At 45.7% G+C, this 25,924-nt stretch overlaps 1 protein-coding gene across 5 annotated transcripts in view; it reads left to right on the plus strand.

The window, feature by feature from the left end:
• The window catches only part of LOC116451000 (serine/threonine-protein kinase PAK 3-like), a 113,482-nt gene that overhangs the window by 31,017 nt on the left and 56,541 nt on the right, over positions 1-25,924 (plus strand). For 3 of the 5 annotated variants that reach the window (XM_032124069.1, XM_032124065.1, XM_032124072.1), the window contains exon 2: positions 8,460-8,570. The exons of the other annotated variants lie outside the window; for them this stretch is intronic. The gene's annotated coding sequence lies outside the window, so the exon portion shown is untranslated. The remainder of the gene's footprint in view (positions 1-8,459; positions 8,571-25,924) is intronic. 5 annotated transcript variants of the gene reach the window in all.

Genomic DNA, 25,924 nt, shown 5'->3' on the forward strand with positions numbered 1-25,924 from the left:
CCTGATCAATTTATGATTGCCATTTGTGTGATGGCCTCCTGCTGCTTTACTCTGTCCTTTTGTTTTAAGAAAGAGGTGAGGAAAAATCTGAGAGCCTGTGTTTTCCTGAGCTTATGAGGTGGAAATGCCAGAATTTTTTTTTAATTTGCATCAGTATTCAAGATCAAAATCTCTTACAGTGTCTTCTGTGACAACACTGAAAGTATAAATTTAGAAATCACAGACAGTTCCCTGGAGACTGAAGGCCTAATATGTGAATAATCTCACCTCCTACTTCATAACAATATCATAGGGAAAAAAAGGTGTATTATGCATATCTGCAGCTCTGCTTCCACAGTGTCTAGTCTGGTGTGTGAAGTGTGTGTGTAAATATTTGAAGGGTAGATCTCAAGTCCTCAGTGTGGGAGAGAGACTACACAAATAAGGTGCTATAACTTTGTGCTAGCACTTGGTAAGGTTTTGAATCTGCCCTGTAGCCAGGAGCCAAAGCACACTGGTTCTGGGCTTGCAGCTCGTGCAGTTAGTGCAAGGCACAAGTCTCACCAGAGTTCATCAGTATTGAGGTGTTTCATGTGCTGATAGTCATGCAGTCCGCTTAAAAAGCACAAGTTACCTAATCAACTGTATTTAAAATGGCACTCCAGCTCTCCTTTGTCCTCAGCAAGCATCTCTGGATTGTAAAACTATTCTGAAAGTGGCAAAATCCAGCTAGATTGCCAATTTTTTAAAATAATTATGGAATTGAAGAGGGTTGTTCCAGACTACAGAGTCTGAGGATTTGGGAGTAAGGGAAGGGACAACCAGACACTCTGGGTTTGGAGAAGTCTCTGACTAAAGTACTTGACTGTGAGTTCTTTCAGTTTATGCTATTATGTCCAGAATGTCTCTCTCTCTCTCTGTACGTGTGTGTATGAACACAATGTACACATATATGTATATATAAATGTGTATTTGTGTGTTTGTACAAATTGTACAACAGTCAGAGCACTGTTGAGTGGCAGTTGTATTTCTCCCAGTCTGGGCAGGGTGAGGAAGAGAACAGGGATGCTTTTGTGGGGGCAGTAGAAGGGGTGGTTGTGCCCTTGTCACTGCCCAGGGTGTGCCATGAGCTCTGGGTCTGTCTGGCATGGAGGGATGCATCCCACTCGGCTGCAGGATGCAGATGTGTCCAGCCCTGGGAAAGGCCTGTTGTTGCCTGCTCTGTGGTGGCCGGAGCATTCCCTTCTCTGGAGCGTTCCCTCTGACATCTCCTGCTAGCACAAACCTCTCCCATGTGTGCTTAAGCTAAAGAGAAAACAAACCCATCCAAATGCCTTTCAGAGTCAGTCCTAATTTTCTGATGCAGCTTGTCCATCTAGTACAGACAGGACTTTGCTCCTGAACATCACTGAGTGTGTTGCTGTGCATAGGAATTTTTATAAGAACTATTTGCATCAGTGTAACAGCATTTCAGAAAGTATCTCCTTCAGATCAATTCAAATGCTGCTGAAATAAATGGATGCACAGGTCAGACAGTGATTCATGGACAATGCTAGTCAACTCCATGTCTGCTGAACTGCATATTACTCCAGTATTGCTTTCTCAGCACCACACTCCCACAGGAAAGCTGAAACAGAATGTTGGTCAAACAGGACAGGAATTTTTCCTGTGAAAAGCAGCAGCTGCCAAGGCCTAACTGTTGAGAAAAGTTGGTTTTGTTTTTTTGTGTTTTTTTTTTTTTTTTTGTAGGTGGAAACCTAGTGAGGCACACCTGGGTCTTGTATTTTGGATTCTGACTAACTTGGAATGCTTTTGTGATGGAGAAGTTATCAGCTTTGCACAAGAAATCAATCATCTTGGTTTATGGGAGGAGGAAATAGAGAATTTATCAAGTCTGTGAGATGTAATACAGAGACAGTTGAAGTGCTTTAGATCTGAATCTTAAGCCATCTGTAGATGCTGGAAGACTGAACAACCGCTGAGATCAGAAGTCATGCTTGAAGGGCAAATCACTCCTCTAGAGCATTTGTCATCAACTTATCTCAAAGTGCTTCTTAAATGAGGCCACTTTCCTAATTTCCCATTCACAGTTGAGCAAACAGGCATGGAGAATGACATGGGGAACAGGCTGACCAAGGTGGAGCCAGGACCTGAAGTCATTCATCCTGAGATGCAGGAGGAAAGTTGTCCTTGGAGTCTCCTTGCCCTTGAGCTTCCCATTCTGGAGGTATGGGAATGGTCCAGTAAAGATGCTGGAGTAGCTGTGGTGTGTACCTGTGTGCTGGCTCTGTTCAGCCCCTTTGCTGCACAGTCCTCCAAAATGGTACCAATACATCAAAGGCTGAATTGCTTTCTGATTCTCTTTCTAGGAGCTCTTTAGAATAGAGTAGAATAGAATTGAATCAAATGTCACCTTGAAGGACACCTCAGCTGCTTCTTGTGGCTCTCTGTGGTGGCCAGGATCCCTGACTGCCTTGCAGCGTAGGCACGAGTAGTGTTTAACACCCTGTGTTCTTCTGAAGGTATTTCTCCTCATGATCCAACCCTCAGGGGAACTTGCTCTCATTGCACTTTTGTGCATGGAAGCATGGGACTGAGAAATCATGGAACAAGACAGGAGAGTGGATCTCATGCAAAGGTTGGGTTCCAGTTTGTGCAGGGAGTCCCAGAGCAGGGCACTGAGCCCATTTGCCCAGCCTAACCAAACCATCACTCCACACTGTAAGCCTGCTTGGTTCTGACTTCAAGACTTGATTCATGGCCCTGGCCCCTCTAGTCTGGGATTTAGTGATGTAATTCCCGAAAGTTTTGATTGATGGAAAACCAGAAAGTGATTAGAAGATCTTGCAATGTGTTAACAAATCACTCACAGATGAGTGTTGATTTATCTGCAGTACAAATCACCCTAAATGAAATGGTCTGATTTATCCAACTGACTTGTAGCAGGAGGGACTGATCTAGTGATGCTGAGCCCAGCCATTAATGTACCATGTTCATAAATTGCAGTGGGCATGTGTTAAACTGGGATTTATAAACCCAGACTTTGTGACTTCACCCCATAGCTTTGATGTTGGGCACCTTGAAAGTTCTGTCAGCTGTGAGAAGTATTGCCAGGCAGAGGACACTATTGACAACACCTTAGCAGGGATTTCCTCTCTTAGAGCCTGGGGAGGCTCTGCACTTTTGAATTTGGAAATCAGATCAATAATCTTATGCTTTCCCTTTCTCACTCCCAAGTCAGCAGAAAGAAGAGACATGGGAGAGTCCTTTCTGATGGGCACGTGGGGGAGAAGGGAGGGTGGGGCTTTATGCATCTATCTGTGGGAATTGCTTGTTCATTTATTGCCTGCTGCTTTATGTTTAGTGGAGTCCCGGGAGATCAGCATGGGGAAGAGGGAGACAGGATTTAAAGTGAGAAGGAATTGCTACCGTCCTTCAAGCTGACTTCCTGAATTATTCAAGATGTGGTGTTTCGCCTTGTAATTCTCACACTGAGGGTAATAGCTTTGTAACTGAACCTGGCAACTGTGCAGAGAACCAAGCATCCTCCCCTAGCCTCACCCCAAAAATTTACTTTCAAGTCTGTGCTGCACACAGTAAGTCTTGTGAGGTCTGAAATACAGCTGTGGTTTTGCCCCGAAAAGCTGTGAGCTTTCCATCCTTATAAATTTTTATTTTACAGCAGTACTGGGCTACAGGTAGCCATAACTGGCCAGCTCTGTGATAAAGATGTGTCATTCATGTTTTTCCACCAGGACATGCAGGGTGCGGGAGTTTCTTGTATGTAGCAGTTGCTTTTAAATGAAATTACTTATTTCATAACTGTGGGCAGGCATTGCTATGCTTTTAAAATGGAAGATGGCTTTGGCTGCTGGAACAAAAGAGAATCTTAATTAGATTGGGAATTAAAGCAAACTATCCCCCACCACACTCTTCCCCAATGCTAGGTAATGTCAGATAAGGCTTGATTATAATTATAGTGTCATGAATGTTAAAGCCTTCTAATGCACATAATGATGCTTTAAAAATCACCTTCTGCACACCAAGATTTATCAAGTTATCATTGCTGTATGTCTAGATTAATCAATCATAAACAGAGCTTCAGGGGGGCTGAGGAAACTCTCTGAACTGAATGTTCTCCTGAGACCAAAAGTGGACAGGTTGACTGAGTTTCTGTGACTTAATGATCCAGTTTGTCCCTTGCCTGTGGTCTGATCCTGGGTGTGTGATGCACAGCAGGAGGAGTGGCTGTACAGCCCCTCACTGGGAGTGAATACAGATGAACTTGCCATTCCTCTCAACAGGAGTGTTCTTGCCAAAAGAATCATGAACTCCTTGCCTGTTTCTTGGACTTGGTGCTTGCTCCTGCACCAGCCAGGTATGGCAGCCCTGCTGTGGAGGAACTTTGCTGGGCTCTCTGAAGCAGCAGGTTTTGACAGACCAAGGACCTTTCCCAGGCCTCAGATTAAGTGTTCTGCTGCACTGTGACCACCTGAACAGCTTCCAGATTGCAGAGGGCCAGTGCAAACCCAGACAGAAATTTTGTAAATTAAAGGCTGTAGAGGTAAAAAATTGAGATTGTGAGAAAGACTTCCGTGAAGAATAAGCTGTGTCTGTCACTGAACACTGTTGCAATTTCTAGCATTTACTGGGAACAACCAGTGCCACAGAGAAATATTAATTCTCCTTTTTTTTCCCTCCGATTATCATCATCACTGCAAGTAGCACTGTTTACAGTTCTGCTTTTGTCTTTAGAACTGATAGGTCTCTTGTTTAACAACTGTAGGGAAATCTGGGGCAGTCCCATTTTTACTTAGTGACACTCAGAGCACTAAATGTTGCAATGAAATCCCAGTTTTCCTGAAATCAATAGCAACATTTTTGCTGACATCAGAAGAGGCAATATGCGTCTGTCGATGCTTTCAGGTTTTTCCTGGAAAAGCCAAAATAAGGCTAATCTGATCTCAACTGATGTAATTGAAACTGAATAATTATTATACAGTGGTTCTGAGATCCCCAAGCAGATAAGCCCATCGTGTAAAGAAAGGGCTTGCACAAGGCAGTATCAGACTCTGCTCCACAGATGTTATGATCCTGGCCACAAGTCAGGAGATGTTTAATGTGTGTTTAACTTCCAAGCTCATGAATAGCTCCTGTTACTTCAGGGAGAGGACTTGCATGCCTAACCTCCAGGAAGTGATGAAATTCCCAAACCATGCCTAAATGAAGATCTAATACACAGACAGCCTTTCTTGAATTTTAGGCTTCTCGCCTGGCAGCCCTGACCTTCTGCAAGCCTGTGGAGGGCTGATAACTGTGTTTTTGTAGATAGTCTCAGCCAGTTCAGTTAATCTAGCAACGACGATGGCTTCCAAATTCAAAATGCAGAAGATCCTTAAACTGCATGGACTGTGCTTCCCTACTTCTGGGAATTTAAAGAGGGAGAGTGCTGTTAAGAGGAGCACTGTGTGTGACTGTAAAATGTAACTACAGCACAATAAACCTTGATCACTTATTAACATATATAGCAAAACCAGAGCAGAATGGAGGATCTGGTAGAGCCTTCCAAAAGTGCCCGAGGCCCTTGGGGTGTGTGGGGCCGTTCTCTACATTGCACCTTGCCAGCTCTCAGGAGTCACCTGCTTGTGTCTGGGGAGGCAGAGGCCAAGCAGTGTGTGGAGAGAAGATAGGTGCTTTCTTCCAGAGAGCTTTTTTTGTTTTTTTCTTTGATTTCTTCTTGTTTTGTTGCTTAGATCAGTGTTGAGATCAAAGGCATTCCGATGGGATGCACAAACAACTTTTTTTTCTGTGGGAAAGAAGAAAGAAATCCAGTAAGTTATTTTGCACAACTTTCTACTGTACCAGCCATGTTAATTGAGTTTGCTCCTGTGATTAAACTAAAATAGATGTTGATCATATTTTTGGACAGGCTTTTGGCTTCTGCCCTGTGAAAACTGCCTCCCTCAAGTGAGAATTTGGTCTTTAGGGCAGCATCTCCTAAGCAGTCTCACCTATGACTGGGTCAAGATGTTTACCATTGCTCTGTCAGTCCCAAGAGATCCACTTGCTGATTCTCTGGTCATGTCACTGTGCCTCTGAAAAACTCACCAAATGTGAGGTAACCACCATGTGGATTTTCCTTTGATACTTCCTTGAACCCCCTCTCCGCTGGGAAGCAGATGTGTTGGCTTACCTGGCATCGGGCTGAGGAACTGAGGCTTAGTTTCTGCGCTCTCCATTTCTTCAGCTCTCTGTCCTTTCACCTCCTTTCATGGTGTGCTGTCAGTAACAGGGGTTGTAAGTGGTGTGGGACAGGGGCAGGTGTCCTTGTCTGTGCAGAATGGTGCTGTGATCCCTCAGAGAGTGCTTGGAAACTAATACATTGATTAATTCCTTTTTAGTGTGGTAGTAGTAAGAATGAGCTACAGATGCCTTCAGAGGACCCATTCCATTGCTGACCAGCATGCTTTGAACAGTGAATTCCTTTCAGCTGTGTCTCTCCCCACATGTTTTATCCATTTTCTTCATTTCCTTCTCTCCTTTCATTTTCCTTTTATATTTCTACCTCATGAGGCAAGTAAGGAGATCATCACAATCTCCATGCCTGCAAGGAGACAAGGATGAGTTAGTTCACTAGTGTTTTGGTCATGATAAACAGTCATTGAGTGGCACTGCCAGGCTTTCAGAGGAGAAGAAATCTCAGGCAGAGATTACCATTTCTTTAATGAGAATGTCTGCATAAACCATCATACAATCCAGCATATAATCCTTCACCTTTTCCTCTCTAACAGTTATTTCACTGCAGGAGAGTGCTTTTGGGTAGTTATTCCGACAGCATTTACAGAGCTTCCTGATGCTTCCTTGTAGATACACTACAGGAAAATCCCAACTGGCAATTCATGCTGGAGAGCAAGCATGGGGCAAGTGTCTGTGATGGAGAGGCATGAATGATGAGGGAGCCTGAATTCAGCAAGATGTCATTTTTCTCCTCTGGGCATTCCTCCTTGCACAGCTTGCTGTATTTGTGGCCTAGTTTTAATGAGAGATTTTTGACAATAGATGTGAATGTTGACATTTTCCTCTATTTTTTTTTTTCTTCTTTGAGTTTGAGCTGAGCACACACTGGGGCGATGAAGCTCAAGGGTGCCAGATTCAGTTCTACTGACAGCAAGTATCATGTCCTAGAGTCTTCTTTGTAAATCCTGAAGATGGTTAAATGTCTCTTTCCCCCATTATTTCTATTGAAAAGTAGCTTCTGCCTCATCCTTCTGGTCATAGAAACATTATAATTTCCAGTTCAAATTCACTCATGGCCTTTTTATTCTTCTTTGGTTATTTCTAGTCACTGATCTTGACTAGCTATTTTTCTTCCTTGGTGTTTGCCTTTGAGTTATTTCTGGATTGCAGTGATGACCCTTCTCAGCCTCTGTTTGGTTAAGCTAAAAAAAGCTGGCTACTCTGGTCTCCCTGAGAGGAATGTGCCTTATTCTGATTATCTTACCAGTCTTCGTCAGTCTCTGGCTTTTTTTTACAATACACACGTACTGAAGATCAGTGTGTGTGTGCTGAAGAGGGGCCCACACAACACCCTCTGTGTCCTGGCTGGTTCCCCCAGGTTCTGGACTGTTTTAAATGGCTTTGCTCACCACAAGAGTCACATGTGATTTTCAGTAAATACATGGTTTTGTTCTTTAAACCGAAACCCCAACCACCATTCAGTGAATGCAAAAACAAATTCTTGTCTGTGCAGAGTAAGGAATGGTGTGTAATTGTTTGGCAAGTTAAAGGATGGAATTTTTGCTGGGACAGTCCAGGTGCTGAAAGTATTTAAATAGTTGATTCCCTTGCTCTGTGAGATCAGGACAGTTATTGCCATCAGTCCTTTACACTTGTCTGCTCTCCTTTAACTTTCAGTCTCTGCTTCTTCAGGGAGGATCCCGTTTTGTAGTAACAAATGGAACATTTAAATACAGTAGTTACTTGTTGTGTCTGAACTCTCTGATTATTTGCAAATCACAGCAAAAGCTCCCAAACCCAATACAATAAAGTCCATATCAGAGTAAGTTTTGCCAGGCAGCCCAGGTGGTCAGGGTCACAGTGGTCACCTCAGGGTAACCAGTGTGAGCCTGATGCAGTGAGATCTGAGAAAATCTGTCCCTGGTCTGCAAAAATTAGTGAGTGGAGTTATTGTGCCATTTGAAAGTATGGGAGCTGCAGTAGAAAGTAAGAGCTTCAATGTAGTTGTGAACCATAGGTCAAAATTTCAGTCAGGATAACAGAAGAATTGATGGCACCATTTGACTTTCTGCCAGGTGAAGATTGGGCCTAATATTTGTTTTCCCAAGTAAAAGGGTCCAGTCAATCAGGCAGCCTGCCTGGAGAATAAAGGACCAAACCAGATTTTAATTGCCCAATGGGCATTCTTTCAGCACAGATCTGTGTTTATGTGCCAGAATAATTTGGGTTTGTGTCTGACACAGGAGATCTGACTTGTGGAGGGACTTCAGTCTGGGCTGTTATTCTTGGAGGACTGGGGAAATGAGGGTGTATCCTCCCTGCCCTTAGAGTCTGCACCTGAAGACACCTTTCAGGTAGGAGTTGTTTCCTATTGGTGACCAGAATGGTGAATGATGTGCAAGCTCTCTTTAAAGTAATGTGGGAGAGGAAGGAAGAGAGAAAGAGAGAAGGGACAGAAAGATCCTGAAGGGTTTTCTTCAGCCTGGCTTAATTTGGAGGTGACACTTCATATGTCAATTTAAATTAAGCCATTTCAAAGAGCACCCACCCCAGAGCCTCTGATGCACTCTTAAGACAGCAAGTGTGGGGCACGTTGGGTGACTGACACAGCTGAGGACAGAGAGGGAGGGAGCAGCAGGAGGAGCTGAGATGAAGGGTTTCATGGCAGGGCTGCTTTGTCCCCTGCCATGTGTGATCACATGTAATTACCGGGCTGTAGTTCACCTCTGTTTTCTTTATCACATGTTTGGGCCTAGTGTTCTGGTGTGTTAGGTCCAGGTACCTCATTCTTATGTCATGTTTTTTTGCAGCCTTTCTGATCTGAGTAAGGTTTAAATAGGAGTCTTGTCTGGGTGTTGAACAGTTAATGTTCAAGAAAGCTAACACCTGCATTTGCAGCCTTGTCCCCTCCTATGCAACTGAATAGCATTTCATGATGGCAGGGAAATAATTCAGTACAACCAGGCCCTGCTCTGTGGGCGATGAATAAGCTCAAGTGAAGTAGAGGTCATTCATGTTAATCTGAAGCAAATAGGATTGTGGGACTGGGGGAAGAGGGTGAACCCCCTTTTATGTACAAATTCTATAGCTCAGAGGCTTAGGAAACACTTAATAGTAAACATTTGCAAAGAATCCATGCCGTTAACCTTTTCCGAGGGGAGAGACAAATGGTTTTCCTGCTTCATTTTGTGCAGGTCTCGCATTTTGGTACGTATGCAAATTGTGCTGGGTGGCAGTGTCTCATACAAATCAGCCTGAAATGCAGAGGCAGCCATGCAAGCAAAATGGCTTGTCTTTCCCTGCAGCTGCAGTGAGACTTCTAGCACAGGAGAACCAGGCAGAAAGAGAGCCTGATTTGTAAGGAAGCATCAGGAAGAGAGAAGAAAACCAGAAATCCTCCTAAATTGCTGTCCCACTAGCAGAAACCTTCATATCCATGCTACAGTGCCGCCGTGTGTTTTTGATGATCTGAGGAGCATCCAGCACCGTTTCATTTTTCTTTGGGTTTTGGAGTGTCCTTATCCTGACTTCTCAAGGCAAGGAAATCTGTGATCAACTCATGGCTGTGCAGAACCGGGGAGGTAATGTTTGGGAAGAAATGAACAGCACTTTTTTGAGATTAGGACTGAAATGGGCATGGAAGATAACATGGATGTGAAGCGTAAGCGGGTACCTTTGCAGGAATATTGACTGCCTGTTGTAAAGACAGTGTGAGGGCTGGGCATTACATTGTGCTGCTGCTGTTCTCTGTCCCAGCTCCTTTGTGGATCTGTGAATCAGGTTTTTTCACACTGTTTAACAGCAGTTACTGATACACCTGCATAGAATCATCCTAATTATAAATCTAATGTGTCTCCAATCCCTTTGCAATATTTCTTTTATGAGTTGGGTAGGAATCAGGCATTTACAATTCCAGGAATAAGTCCCCTGTTCTCTCCCTCTTATACTGTGCTTTTCCATCAAGTGTACCAGGAGCAAGTATCCAGCAGGGTGGACTGAGTTTGACTTTCTGAGTCTGCAGTGCTTCTTGGTTAACATGGCAACAAGACCAAATGTTATTTAATTTTAATGATAGGTGACAGCAAAGCAGAAGAGAAAAGGGAATGGAAGCTGATCAAAGTTCATAAAGACATGCACTTCCCTGGCTTTTTTTTTTTTTTTTTTCCAGCCAGACCTTTCTGGAGTTCTGGCTCTTTTGACCCCATGGTGCTGGAGTGAGCCAGTGCTGTTGGGCTGGACTGTGGGGGGCTCTGAGCAAGCATGTGCAGAGCACTCCAGCAAGCAGGGAAAAGGGCTGCTTGGCATTACCAGCTTCCCTGTGTAGGTGCAGACACTCCTTGTTTTCAGAGAGGTGAGCTGTGAGAGAACAGTGATGTGGCTGCAGTTTCTCACTGTGCCTTGCTGGATTGGTTCTTGCTTGCTCTTTGATCTTTTTTCACACTGAGTAACAGGCAGCATGACTGCAATGTGATGCTCTGGCTGCAGACTGCATTGTCTTACTGAAAAGTGAATTGCCTCAGAGCCTTCAGTCTATCTCCTGAGATATTTCCTGTTACAACTAGGAAAGCTGGGATTTCCACGTGATTTTGAAGCTCAGAGTTCTGATGTACAGTGAACACAGTGTACAGTGAAATCCTGTCTCTGTGTTCATTCATTGCTGCTTCTGATCCCTTCTTTTCTCTTCCATTATCTCAAATGCTTTTGGAAACTTCATTTTCAATGCACTGTATCATCTCACTTGAGTTCCCTTCTGTGGGCATCATGGTTCAGTAGGAAATGCAACACTGGTTTGAAATGTTTGCAGACAAGATAAGGAAAAACACATCTGTGAGTTATTAGGGTCAGGAGTAATGTCTTTTACCTTTGGAGCTTACAGATGTTTTTTTGCCTTTTCATCTGCAAAATACTTACACTTTCCAGCATTGTCTGCATCCAGAGGGTGTGTCTTGGCAGGGAATTATGTTGGACATGCAGGCTGGGTGAAGCTGCCTTGGGCATCTCCTGAGCACTCTGGCTCTGTGGCTCAGCCCTTCCGCGCACTTGTATCAGTTTTAGCACTTCTCCTCTGGTCACTCATGAACTGATTCTGTAGTGGGAGACTTTGGTATTTTATTTTGTAATTGTTCGTCCTCACGTGAACTGCAGGTTTCCATAAGAACCAGGGCTGCCCTCTTCCCTTGGTACATGAACACCTCTTTTCCCCAGCAGTGACAGCCTGTGCTTGTGACACATCTGCCTCTGCACAATGATGGCAACAGTTGGGTTTTTCCAGTGAGTTCCTGATCAGACCCTTAAAACTTGCTGGAGATTGAGCAAGTTAAATCCAGCTTTTTCATTGACCAGACCATTGCTCTCTAAAAATGATCTTTAGTCAAAACCCCCTTTTTAAATTGTGCTAGAGTTGTCCCATTTGTGAGGTGTTGTGTGTGGAGGTCAAATCTTTGGTTAATGTTTCATTTCCATGACCTTTTGTAGATTGTGCCCATTCCATTCCTACTGTGTTCCTGGCAGAAAGGGAGGAGAGATACCATAACACAAGTAATGCCCTCATTTCTCCAGCTTCCCTGAGATACAGATATGTGATTGCCACTTGTTTTTGCAGTTTTTGCAAAAGTAGTCTTTAACTCCAACCATTAAAAGCATATTGGACTCATGTTGGTTGTAAGTGCTAAGGTGCAGGAGCTGCTTTCTAGAGGTGCCAAACACCGGGGAGCTTCATCTGAAATGGCAAGTGTTTGGTGCTTCTAAAACCAAGTTTACCATGGAAGGGATCACTAGGAGGAGCCTTTTTCATTTCTCTCCCTCTGCCTTGCAGACATCCATATTCAGTGGTGCTTTCCATGAGCATAGTTGGTGCCATACTGCAATCGCTGGGTTTCCAGCCCCATCATAGGGCTGTTCCACTCAAGGTTAGGTGTTTCCTAGCTTGCAGCTTAAACTTATGGGCAACCTATACCTGCTGCCAACATCATCAAGGAAGAAAGGCAAGATGTAAAGGCTGTATTTTAATTAGGCCACAATCTAATTAACTCACCAGTGCACACAGACAGACTGCACACTGTGATTTTCTTGCTCATTCCCACCTCTTTGGGGATTTGTTACCAATCTTTCTCTCTCTGTGGGAAGAACCTGGAAGCCAGGAGTTTTGAGCTCTGTTTCTGGCAGTGCCATTGATTCACTTGTGACTTTGTGCAAGTCTCTTTGGGTTTTGCTTCTGAGGCTTTACAAACGTAGGAGAGACAAACACACTTCCTTCACTTTTCAGCATTGATTGGGAGCCCTAATTAACACTTAGAAAGCAAGGAGCTTTAGACTACAGAGTGCTGCAGACGTATATTGCTGTGGGAATACAATTAATAAATAATAGCACATATGGTACAGGAGTTCCCACACTGCATATTCCAATGGTTTATTTTCATTATTTGTTTACTGCATACAGTCTGTATCAGTCATATTATATATCTCCTTAATTTTTCATTACTGCTTGAGAAAAACCTGGGTAGGAAATACTAATACTTTCCCTCCTAAAGTACTGACTTAATGGTACTGTGATCCCAGGGAAACTCTTAGAGTGTCCTGCTGCTCTTTGGCTGCCAGTTCTCAGATTCCAGCTCTCCCATCATGGCCCTGGTCACAAGAGAAGGGGACAGGTCTAACCAGATAGTCTGACCTGCCATGCAAAATGGATCACAAAGTTTTAGCCAAAGATTTCTACTTCCAGCTCAATAATTTCTGCTTAGGTTAGAGCAGGTCATTTAGACAGACATCCAATGGGGATGCAGAAACTGTAAGTCCCTCATGGCAGAGCCATTCTTTCTGGCCCTCAGCACATTCTGCAAGATACCTGGCTTTCTGAGTCTTGGGGTTCTCTTTGCAGCTGTAACCCTTAGACATTGAGGTTCCAGAGGGCCAGGCAGTCTTTTGAGGAAGAAGCCAGTACATTAATATGTTGGGTGGATATTTTTTGTGTTAATGTCTTGTTATCCAGATAGTGGAAGCATCACTAAGCATCTCTTGGGGTTCCAAGTGTTTCCTTAACTCTTATCCTTACCCTACCAGGGAAATATGTTCATTTTACTTAAACAATTCGTGTAGCATGTTATAGAATGGATCTACCAGATTTATTTCCAGCAGCTGATGAGACCAAAAAGTTTGGGATATTGGAGAAGGCACAGAATTTTACCCCCGCTAGGAAGGGAGCAGGAGCCAATGTACTCTGTGTACCCATGTGCTCTGGATCTGGAGAGCTCCACACCCCACTAAGTGGCTTTGGAAAGGTTAATGAAGGGAGAAGGTGCCAGCAGATGGCACTCATGAATACACAACATTGTCTCAGGGTTTTGAAGGGCCCCGATCACTTCTGGCATGTGTAGCAAAAAGTGCAGAATAGGGCAACATTCACCTGCTGAACTCAGACACTGTAGGGCAGGTGGCCAGTGCTGCAGTAAGCAGAGAGCCTTGGGTTGGTGAGACCCTGTTTCCATTCAGAGCAGCTCATCTTTCCAGGCCTGGTGGGTACAAGGGCACAGGAGGGATGTAGTGATGCAGCCCTGCTAGTTCAGTGATGACTGGTGTCACCACCAAACTTTGGGGTTTTTTGACAACAGGATGGCCTACATGGCACCAGGTGTGCTGGCATCAGATGTGGTGGCATGCTCCTGCCCAGTGCCCCTCTCCTGCGACAGACAGTCCAACTGCTGTCTGGTGCAAGAAGTGGCCAGAATTGGGGCTTTATGGTGCTGGCATTTGTTCCTGGTGGGGTGAGCAGTGACATTCAGCTTTCATTAGAAGACAAAAATGGCACACCAGGACATCTGAGGGCACATTTTCAACAGTCAGTGAAGGCAAAGTACAGGCTCTATTTCTGAGCCAGATGAGCAGTCTGTTCCTGGTCCATGGGACTTGTCAGCCCAGCAAATATTAGTGAGGCGAAAGCAAAGCCTGTAAAGCTCCCCTCCTGTCCAGCACTGGTGAGAGAAGGTGATAAGGGATTCATTGTGCAACCAGGAGATAATTGGCAGCAGTAGTATGAAGCAATGCCAGTTTTTTTGCCATAGAAATTGTCCAGACATTTTGTTCACAGCTGTGATTCACCTTGCTGCGCAGTCAGTCTGTTCTGGACCATGCAGTGTTTCAAAAAGAGCATGGCTGCCACATAAAATCTCGTGGGATTGCCCAAGACTGTGTGCAGGACTGAGTGTGAAAATCCATTTTGCTGGTTCAGGGCTTGGGAAAGGCAGGTGGTGAAGGGACTGGACCTCCAAAGGGCGAGTCAGCCTCCTCTTCCCTCACTGCAGACACCAGTAAGTGTAGCTAAGGCTGTACAGTCACTTATCTCCTTGGAGGAGGAGGAGCTGGGTTTCATGTGCCACAGCCTGAGCTGACAGATCAGATCTCTTTGGGAGATGGAGCCCATGTCTCATGTGATGACAAGCCTGAAGGAGTAGGGGTGGGTCTCTGTGGTGATGTCTGTGTGGAAAAGTGAACAAGAGAGATTTTGGCTTAGCCAAAATGCAGAGTGCCTGTCTTACCTTCTTCTGTGGCTTGATGTGTCTGCCCAGTGCACAGGGAGAGTTGGATGAGGCTGTATGCTGGTAGCCCTTACTGTAGCTTGACCTGCAGGTGTCAGCTCCAAGGAGACACTGTGGTCAGTGTGACTGGTCTTGGCTAAGGCGGTCCCTTGGGAGCTTCAGTACAAGTCAACGGGAGCTGAAATGTTGGTGATGGGTAAGCCCATCCTGCTCAGCAACATATGTGTCTACCAGCCAGCTGTGAGTCTGTGGCCACGTGTCACTTTGTCTTGTAAAGAGTGAGTGTGCCCTGGAGTTGCCCAGCTGTGCGTTACTCCCAGAGCTCTGCCCCAGGGAGCTGCTCTCCAGAAATCACTGCTTACCTGCAACTGCAGGGCTGTGTGCAGCCCTCTGAGATGTAGCAAAGACAGCATGTGCCAGAGGGATGGTGTTTCTCTTCCTCTGGTGATGAGGAATTTATCTGGCATTTCCTCCCCTGCCTTGTTGAGACTTTATGAACTTCTGGGATTTCCTCCCCTCACCACAGGATAGCAGTTGTTCCCATGGGGCAAGCACCCCTCTCCTCCTGGAGCAGTGGCTCTTCCCTGGGCTGTGCAAGATAATTGGGCTGTTCCCCTGGTGTGGAACCAACGGCTGTGCAAGGCCACTAACGAGAAGGGGCCAGAGTAGCAACAGGATTAAAAATATGTATGAGCAAACATCTTGTTTCGACTGCAAGGATGCACTGAAGCATAAGAGTCTGGGTCCTGCAGAAAGCCAGAGGCAGAGTGGATTGGCATTCAGACTGGCAGCTGCACAGTAAAGCCACACTGGTAGCACAGGAAAGGGAGGGCAGGAGCCCAGGCTTATTTACACTGGTGTAAGCTGGAGTAATGTCATGGAATCACCTACTACATTTGACTGCATCCTGTTGGCTGGAGTCCAGTGTGGATACATGGCATCAGGAGAGCATGTGGGATACCACCAAATACAGTACTGGCCTCTGGCTCTCTTCCTCTCTGACAGTGGCCTCCATATGGGATGGGACCTGTCATTGAAAAGATTGTTTGTATGGAATCGTTACCTGCTCCATACAGTGTTGGGAGGTGGATACTGAGTGTGATGCCCCATCCTGGTGGGCTTCATTGGGCACTGGCAGAAGCTGTGTGACTGCCAGTGAAGGTGTCACAGTGGCACAGAGGTGGAGTGGGTGCTCCAGTGGATCATGCTGCTTTTTCCTTCATGAAAAAATAAAGATATTTCATTTAAATTTCTGTTTTAAGGGTGATTGTTCTTGGCTGAGTTGGGTCCCTGTAAAACTTCACAAAGTCATTTCAGGTCGTTGAAAGCTGTCAATGCACCCCAGTCGTATTCCTCTCATGCAGTGAAGGATTTTTTTGGGAGGAAGGTTTATGACATATCTTTGCATTGAAGAGCTCAGACTGGAAGGGAGACTTACCAGCTGACTGCAAAGACATATCCATGACAAGGAAGGCTGTCTTGATACCTTGGCTGAAGAGATGAAGGCCTGATATGAGATATCTTACAAGATAAATTAACATGGAGGGAGATGGTTTCTCTGTTTACATGCTGGGTTTACCAGGGATCATAAATCCCTGAGCTTTGTATTTTATGGGTACCAAAAGAAGGAAATCTCTCATGGAACATGGAGGTTAGCAGAACAGTTGGGTAACCATGCAGGTTTGTAGCCTTTGTGATGCATGAGAGCACCCAGACACTATCACTGGGACAGGGATTCTCTGACCCCATGGGAGCTTACTGGATTCCCAGATATCAGCAGGCCCAGGGTGGAAGGGGAGTCTGACCTGGCACTGCAGAGCAGAACAGGTCCAAAGCTTCAATCAGTCTCTGTCTCCAGTGGCATTGATGCCACGTGTTTATCTTGGAAATCAGACCCTCCAGCCCCCTCTCATTTATTAGCAATTGCAATAGAAATAATAATTGGATTCAGTCCATTGCATTTAACATTTTAATGTCAGCTGAGGAATTCTTCCTGATCCCAGCTCTTGATTAGGTGACATCTTTGAGCACCAGATTAATAAGACTGACTGCATTCTCTGAACAACCAGCTTTCACAGTCAGGGGTAAGGGCTGAAATGTACTGTCATGCTTTATACACTTGACTCAAGTTGGCCAAAAGGTCATTCTTATAATCCTTAAAATATTTTTTCTTACTATGTTTGATTTTGATCCATATTGGATGGAGAATAAAACTTCCATAGATTTTCCATGAACGGTGTTCTCCCACCCTGTGGATGCATGCTGAAATTGGTGCTTCCTTGAGCTTCTTAAAGGAGCTGTCACTGAAAGTGTTTTGAAAATGTGTCCAATAGGTCTTACCCTCTTCCTATTGACTGTCATGTGGCCAGGGTCTCATGAACGTATCTTTCCTTAATCTTGGGTTTCAAAACTCTTCTACTGTTCAGGTAAGACTTGTCAAACCTGGGTTGTTTTGTACACTGAAATGCATAATTCAAGAATCATGAGAAGGAAAAACACACTGTTTTGTCATAAAACTCATGCTGCACTGCTCTCTGGACTCTGAATTATGATAAAAGGATTATTTCTGGGATAGTGGCCTTTTGTCTTCAAATATTTGGTTCCATCTATGCTATGTCAAAGGAGACTGTAGCTGTCCCAATGACATGGAAGATAAGTCTATGGCATGAACTTCTCCTTGGTGTTTGTACCTGCACCCATGCTTAGCCTTCACTATTGCTTATGGAGTTCTCTTTGTGGCCAAAGAAAACCAAGGGTTTGGAGACAAACAGTAGAAATACTGCTTGGCACGAACAAATCTTGCACATTTTACTGGCTGTGCCCTGGTGTGAGCTGCAAGTGTGTGCAGGGCAGAAAGGGAAGGAAGGTGTTGGAGAGTGAAGAGAAGAAGGGGATATTCTCCTCTAAAGAAGTAAGCGCACTGAGGTGGTCTGTACATGTAAGTTTAGTTTTTGGCACATTCTCAATTTACTATCGTGATGTGGTCAGTCTCACTAATAATCCTTCCTCTGGACCAGCTTCCTGAAATCCTGTTTGAAGTGTCTCATTTAATCAGGTTTCAGAGGAATCTTTCTCTTCAGCCATTGCAAATTGTTTGTATCACAAAGACAGTCTCAGTCCTGCTGCTGTAGCTGTTACTGGGCACACGAAAGAAGAGAGGGGCACTTCAGCCGGTGCAGTTAGTGCCTGTGTGCTACAGCAGAGAGCCTTGAATCTTTAATCCAATATCAACCACTTTGCCTGGTCAGCAGCTGGAGAGTTTCTTGCATTTTAATTTTCCAGGTCACAACCCCAGTAAGCTTGAGAAGGGTATTCTCTAAGTCAAGACACACATTCTCTATCATGCTTTTTCTAATTGTAAGGCTTCAGTCTTGCAGGCTGGCGCAGAAGTGCACAGACAACCCTTGTCTCTGGTCTTCTAGTGCTGGGAGGGCACTGCCCTGAGCCAGCCTGGTAGTAAACTCTAACTGTCATGGGATATTCTCCAGGCAATGAAGCCTGCATTTGTGGAAAGGGAACCACATAAAGACCTTTTTCTTCTCCAGGCCCTGTGGGCTGATGTCATCCTGATGCCTATGGTACCTTTGCATTGCAGCATACTGGGAACCCGCATTCTCTAGCCATCACAAGCCATCGTGCAGAGCTATGTGTTTGCCATCCACAGCACCTTTGTTCATACTCACCCATGATACCAGTGGAGCTGTGAAATCAGAGTTCATACTGGTTTAATATGAGGTTAATTCTCAGATTCACAACATTTTCTGTGGGAAAAGTGGATTTTCAAGGGAGAGCTGAATGAGCAGGAAGAGGCACATGGACATAAGGATCCACTTTCATTTTTGGAAGGGGAAGGAACCACTAAAATTGAAAGCAGCCTCAGCTTCTCATCTGCTTTGAAACATTAACTCAGCCCCTCCCCTGTGATACCATAGGTGAGGGTCTAGGGTCCCTGAAGGGTGCAAACCTTTATGAGTGTGTCTGTGCTACAGGCCAGCCAGAGGTAAGTCAGCCTGGGCTTGGAGTCTGTCTGACTGGTTTATCATGGGATGATGAACTGAAAATAAGGTAGAGTCTTTCCTCTTCAGCTTGTCAGTTTCTGGATGTAAGTCTGTATCTCCATCCTGTTTTGTAGTGCCTTGCTGCTCCCTTCACAGGCTGGTTCCCTTCCGGCTCTCATGGAGCCCGTCTCAGGGCTCATAGGGAAATCATGGACTTCTGTGGCATCAGACCTTTCTGCTTTCACCAGAATACCCTGAAGGCAGCAGGAGATGAGGTATGGCAAAGTTTTCCTAGCAGCTGCTCGACACTGCTTCCCTTCCACAGCAAACAGCACTCTAGTGTCTTCAGTCCAGAATCATCCCCATGTGAAATCTTCTGGTGATGGAGCACAACAAAGAGGTCTGAATCCCTGCCTAAGCCCTTTCTGCTCCTGAAGTACAACTGCATTCAGTGGAAAAGAGCCAGAGAGCAAGATTGTTTTATTGCAAACTGTCTGCCTGACAAACAGGCATTAAAAAGATTCAGTAGTGGTCCTAGGGTAAAAGCTGTTAATTCCATTTCATTTTCTAACAGCTTTATTGGCTTGAATCAGTTAATTTTCATACCTTCCCTTTAGATATTACCTTGATATGGTTTTGATCTGGGATGTTGAGATGCTCTGGACAGTCACAGGTTAAACACTGACCTCCATATTCACTATTTCTAAAACCCTAGAATGTCAGGTACCACCAATGGTTTACCCCTTTCAAGTCTGTACATCAAGGTGGGAGCTGAGCAGGTCTCCTGCTGACAGAGCTGAGATCAGATGTCAGGAGCTGAGGGCTGTGCAGGCAGGGCTGCTTCACACTTACTCCACCTCAGTGCTTCAGTAATTAGTCTTAATGATTACATCGAGGTGAATGTAAATTAAAACCCCATATCCAGACACTGCTAAGCCTGAACTGCCACGGTGTGGCAGCCTGTAAAATGATGACATTTCACCTCTTGAGCCTCTCTATTTTGATGTCTCCTGGCAGGCACAAGAATTGGTATCATTCCTGCTCCCAAGTAGTTGGGAAGAAAATGGAGAATGACTTGTGTAAAAATCTAGTATGTTGGCAAATGCTTTTCATACTAAAACAAAGATGAACAGCTGGAGAATGGTTTTTATATGTGTCACCCACCTCTAGACATTTTGCAAGCTGAAAACAGAGGCACGGTGATGTGTGGCTCTTCCAATGAAGAATCACTGTTGAATGACAACTATTTTTGGAGAAGATAAATTTGCTGAACTTGCCCATCTTGCCATGGTGGTTTTACTGTCAGATTGTTCCTTTAAAGCGTACTGCACATAGTCATGCATAGCGGTTCCTACAGGGGAAGGGATCTCTCACCTCTGCTGAGATTCTCTAGTGCAGGGGGTTGGGCATGGTCATGTATCAGTAAATCTGGTGCTTGTGCTGGGCTATGATGGCTTGGCCACACTGCCCTGGGTGAAGAATCTTACTCTCTGGTGCCAAGAAGGACTGGAAACCATTCTGTGCTGTTTGGATAGATAGGGTGAATCTTGACTTTCTCAGTCCTGAGAGCAGGTTGAATTCAACATCTTGAGCAGATAAAATTCAGCAGGCAGGTGGGCCATCTTTGTTTGTTTTCAGTCAAATGGGATGTTCCCCATGAAGGAGCATGGTTGATGTTTAAGTGCAAATCACGATTGGACTTTACAGTGATTGTCCTGAAAAATTCTGGATCCCACTGGTGTTTCTGCAGGAAGCTGTGGGGTGTTCTGTTTACAAGCTGTGTTAAGGTAGGGCTTGATACATTCAAGCTGTTAGTCTTGTTACTCCTGTTGGAAGGTGATTTAAATTACAATTTACAAAAAAAAAAAGAGGCCTGGGAGTGACACTGGGGTTCCATGGGAGACAATACTGGGAGGTTACTGTACAGCTGCCACTGACCTGCTGCCCAGCCTGAGCTGCTCTTTGCCTCAGTTTCCCGTCTGCCAAAACTGGAGGAGCAATGCTGCTGGGCTGTAGAGCTTCCCATGGGGAAGAATCACTAAAGACAGCTCTGGTAGGATTGCAGAGCACAGGTATGAGCAGTATCAGCTCATATTGTTTCCCTCTTGCAAAATCCTCTTCCAGGTTGGGGATCTCCTTGCAGACATTCCTTTCCTTTCTGAGAGAGGCAGGATTTGTGAACCTGATGCCTACTACTTATCTGAGAGTATTTCTGTTATAGGTAATCAACTGTATCTTTGTCTTAACTTTGAATTTTCTATCACACACCTCCCCAGAGTAGGAGAGCACTACGTTAGTTCTACTAGCTCCTGGAGGTGGATTATATCCCACTTGATTGTTTACAACAGTTGTGAAGATTCAACACCATTTTAATGAGGTATAGCAGTAGTATATTAAGAAATGTATCTATTAAATGCAGTCTTTAGTAGTTGATTGGTATTTAATTGACATGTGTTAATAGTCCTATTACATCTCAGTTAAGCCCACAGTTGAAGCACTAATTTTGAATAGGGAAATCGTGGTTTGAGGTAAAAATAGGTACTAAAAGTACAGCAGCTTTTAATATAAAAATTTTATTATTAAATAAAGTGTTAAGTATATTAATGAAGTCTTATACTGACTTTAGCAAGCGTTTACACTTAGTAGATATTTTTAGAACAAACTAAAATTACACAAAAGACACATTCTGTCAATTATTGCTGGAAGATTCATAAGGACTTATCTATGGAGGTAATTTCTGTCTCCTCTTAGGAAAGATTCAGACTTCGTCATTTTACAGGAAAGTTTTTTAAAAAGTGTGTTGTTTGACATGAAGGTGGGCATTCTTCTCCAGGAACTTGGTCCTGGGGATCAGTAGTTTGGCAACCGAGCTTCTCCAAGCTGTGGTGTTACTGCCATCCATGAAGGTTTCAGACTGCAGCACCTCAATCCACAGTTACTGCAGCCACAGGGAGGTACCTCGTGGGTCTCTTGAGTACAGGGTGAATGAAACCCATGTTTCACAAGGACAGGGTGAAGGACAAAGAGTTTCCTGGGGTGAGAAGACAGTACATGGGTAGATCCCAGAGGAAGACATGGTGTTTGGTGCCTTGCGTGATCCCACAGATTCAGTCTTCAGACTTCAGGGGACATTTCTGTCCTGTCTTGCACCTGAGCTGAGAGGGACCCTCAGGACAGCAGCCATGCATGAATTCTCTTTGAATGAGCTGTGAGTCTCTTTATGAGTCTGTGCCCTGCCCCTGAGCGAGATTTGTAGGACAGGAGTGGGAAGTATTCTAACCATTCACAGAAGCTACCTGCAAATGGGGTAATCCAAGGTACAGAGTCTTTCGGTGCCTTACCCTCCAAGAGGCAGCACGTGAGAGCAGCAGCACGGTGGGAAGGCCTCTGTGTGCCAGCCTCACTGTGTCACTTTTCCCAGGCTGTGTTACTGCCCCATGCCCACGTAAGCCCTGGGTACTTTCACTACTCAGCAACTTTAATCATTCCCAGGCAGCACCTGTGTGTCCTCCTTGCTCTGTCCTTGCCTGGATCTCAGCGTATCCCAGATCCCACAGCTGAGCAGTTGGGACCCCTCGCTGCTGGCAGGCAGCCTGCCTGTTCCCATTGCTACATGTCGGTAGGTGGTTCCTATCTAATGAAGCTCCTTTCCAAGGGAGGCTGTTGACGCGCTCCAGCATCGCCAGATGGTCCCCTTACCTCTCCTCTCACGCTCCCTCGGAAATATTAATGATCCCTAAACCTCTCTGATGGAGGGGCTCCTTTTTGTGACAACCTCATTACGTGGTTATCAGAAGCTGCCACTATCCAGGTTGTCAGGACAACCAGCCTGATTCAGAGCCGCTGGGAAAGGTCTGAACCTCAGGCAAATAATCATCCTCAGCTCCCAGCAGATGCTCACCCGCAGCCAATCACTGGGTGCTGGGAAGCCATGACATCATGGGCCAAGCAGGGCCCCAAATTTAATTGTTAGCTTGCAGTGTCCCATTGTGTCCCCTCCCACCAGTGCTTCCCACATCAGCTCCTGGCACAGTTAATCAAGTGCTGCTGTGGTGCCATTTCAGACCCCCCGGGAGCTGCCTGGGCTCGGCAGGGATGGTGGAGGGGCTCCCACAGTCCCCTATGTAATGCAGCCTCGGGGAGGCATGGGACTGTGGGGCTGAGTGCGGGTGCCTCAGCAGCTTGGCATGGGGGAAAACTGCAGGGGACTGTAATACCCACAGTTCTTACAGGACAGAATAAGTTGCTTCTTATTGGGGTTTATTAATTGATGATCAGAGTTAATTTTATCTGTAAGATGAGCTCTCTGGCAGCTACCACTGAATGTGGGAGATTATTGGGATCCTTAATGGGATACCTTCTTCCCATGAAAACCTGTTGACACCCCATCAGCAGTCATGCTGTATTGCTCAGATTGTGTCATGTTTGCCAGCAAGGTGTGATAAATATGGCAGAACGAGTTCTAGTGTGGATGAAGGCTGTGTCCACCTTCCTGCCCTGTTGAAGCAGAGGGCACTCTGTGCCCTTGTGCTTTCACTAGGGCATATCTGAGCCACCTCTGGAACCATGTATCCCATTAAGGTTACATTCTACATAGCACTGACCAAGGCATCCTGCAGATGCGTATCTGCAGAGCTTTCCTGAATTCCTGCCCTGCTTGGGCGCATTCCCTGTGAAAGCAGGATCAGGCAGATTTTTGAAAGGATTCCTCTTTTTACTCAAGAATTTAAACTCACTGGTCATCCCAGCAAAGCGTACACTTTATTTCTGAAAATGCTGGTGCTTGGTGTCCTTTGCTGAGACATTCAGCCTTGCACACCCCTCTGGCACAGGGGGGGGTGCTGGTCAGGCAGTGTAAGTCTGCAGCTCTGCAGTCAGTTTGGGAGGTTCTATCTGATTAAATTTAAGAGGTGAGGTTACTGGGCATCAGGCTTTCGAAGTCCTCAGGCACGTTTTGGAGGCTGCAAGAAGGCTATTTGTTGCTCAGAGCTAAAATTTCTTTCTCTTGCTTTGCTAGGTGTTGGCTACCTGGCCCTGAATTTCTGTGGGGTTGCATCTTCAGGAAGGAGTTGCCCCTGAGTGACTCCCGGCTGGGAATGCCCCAAGGAGAGGCTGGGAAGCTTGTGCACAGCCCATCACAGAGACACTCCGGCAGAGATGGTTGTGATACAGCCAGTCCTGCCTATTTTAGTACACAAGAAAGGAGCTGTTGGGGTTGGTGATGCACCTGGTCCAGCCAGGTACTTCCTCCTGCTTCTCACATACCAAAAAGCATTGGGCATCGGGGCTCAAATTAGGGCAGCTTCTGAAGTTATTTTTGCAGGATGACATCCTTGCTTAGAGACCAGATGGCTCCTGAAAAAAACAGGGTTTGGGCAGGTCCTGCGGGTTGTGGAGGCTGGACCTCATGGGTGGGCGTGCGGACTCTCGAAGCATTTCCAACTCGCTGGGACATCCACATGACAGTCACACGGAATTGATGTCTAGCAGGGACGGCCCGCTTTCCTATGCCCTGTGGGGACAAAGCCATCACCATGTCCATGTCTGGGCCAGGTCAGGCCCAGCCACGCTCTGCAGGTCTGGCCCAGCCCAGCCCGTCCCAGGTGGACCCGTGGAGCAAGTCCAGCTTTCACTGCCGATCCCGGCACCCTGGGACTGTTGTAGATGCCTTGACCATACAGTCACTTGTTTTCTCCCTCTCCCAGCAATGTGCTTGAGCTATGTGCCCACTGTCAGCACATGGAGCTGCTCACAGTGTGCAGCAGAGCCCTCCAGCTCCAACAGGGTCAGCGTCATTACAGCTGGGATGAGAAGCAAGGGAGCTCTGTAGTTTGGGCAATTTCCCCTTTGTGGCCTTTGCTTTTGCTTCCTCTCTTTGTCTCCTTTGCCAGGAAGGCATGGGACAGGCATGCAAAATCAGCTTCCTATCAGGTATGGGACAGTTGGCTTCCATCCAGCAGCTTAAAAATAGCTGGAGAACCCAGAAAGGCTGAAATGCACAGGTTCAAGGGCTTTGTGGTCTCCAAAGGCCAACCTGAAATGCACAGTTGTTTAAAAACCCTCTGTAATTTTCAGGCAAAACTCCACTGTGCACAGTCAATGCTTGCAAAGTTTCTTTGGCTCCCAGGAGACTTGTAGTTTGGACAGGGCTGAGAGTAAGGGATCTGATCTGCTTTTTCACTGCATGCAGTCACGGAGTCAAGTTTCTGTTCTTTCACAGGGGAAAGGAAACTGAAACTTTCCCTTCATCTGCTCTTGCCCAGCCTTTGGCAAAGTCAGATGGGAGCTGAACTGGGCTTGGTGCTTCAGAGAGCCTGCAGTTTTCTTATGGTGCTCATAAGAGCAGTTTTGCTAAAAGTTTATGCTAAAACTAGATTTTAGTTGGACTTTTTAAAAGGAATGAAAGTGATTCACTCACAGATTCAGTCCTAACATCTGTAATTGCCTGATTTCATGTTCTATCTGCAGCTTTTCCTTGAGCTGCCTTCCTCTTTTGGAAGCCTGTAAGCGGGACACGTACTTCCCATGGCTTGTGGTGCTCCAGGGTGTGGGGCTGGTTGATGACCCACCAGTCTTTCTGAAGCCATCAGGAATGACTTTGAAGGTGGCTGGGTACTGCTGGTGCCCAACCTGCTCAGTCCTTTCCAGCTCTGAGCTGTTTTAAACAGCAGTTTGCAGCAGCCAGTGTGGTTTGCAGGGCTGGGTGAGCCTATGGGGACCCTGACCGCTCCTTCAGCTGCATTCCCTTCCTCACTGCAGTCAAGGGACATTCCTCCAAAAGCTTTTCATGGACTTTGAAGGGGGAAGAGCCAAAGGTGAAAGCCTGCACTCTCTGCTGACTAACCCACCTTGGCTCAACAAGAGTGTCCTCTGCAGGAGTCACCCCATTGCTTGTCCCAACGCTCTTGGATGCACGCAGTGCTGTCACTGGGGTGGACACTACATGCAGCAGAAAGTGGAAGGCCTCCTCTTCCATTGTTGAGGGACAGCAGATTTGCACAATTCCTGCTGCCCTTAGAGGATCCTGAAAGTCATCTATCCACAGGAGTAATTCTCTGTGGGGGTGGAAAGAACACTGACAACTTGCTCTATGGTTTGACTGTAATCACTGCAGAGCCAGCCAGCTAAGTGACAGATTTGACTCATACTGGGGAAGAAAACCTTTGTGAGATTTCAGCT

The sequence above is a fragment of the Corvus moneduloides genome, chromosome 14, assembly GCF_009650955.1.
Source record: "Corvus moneduloides isolate bCorMon1 chromosome 14, bCorMon1.pri, whole genome shotgun sequence".
In the NCBI taxonomy this organism is placed as follows: Eukaryota; Metazoa; Chordata; class Aves; order Passeriformes; family Corvidae; genus Corvus; species Corvus moneduloides.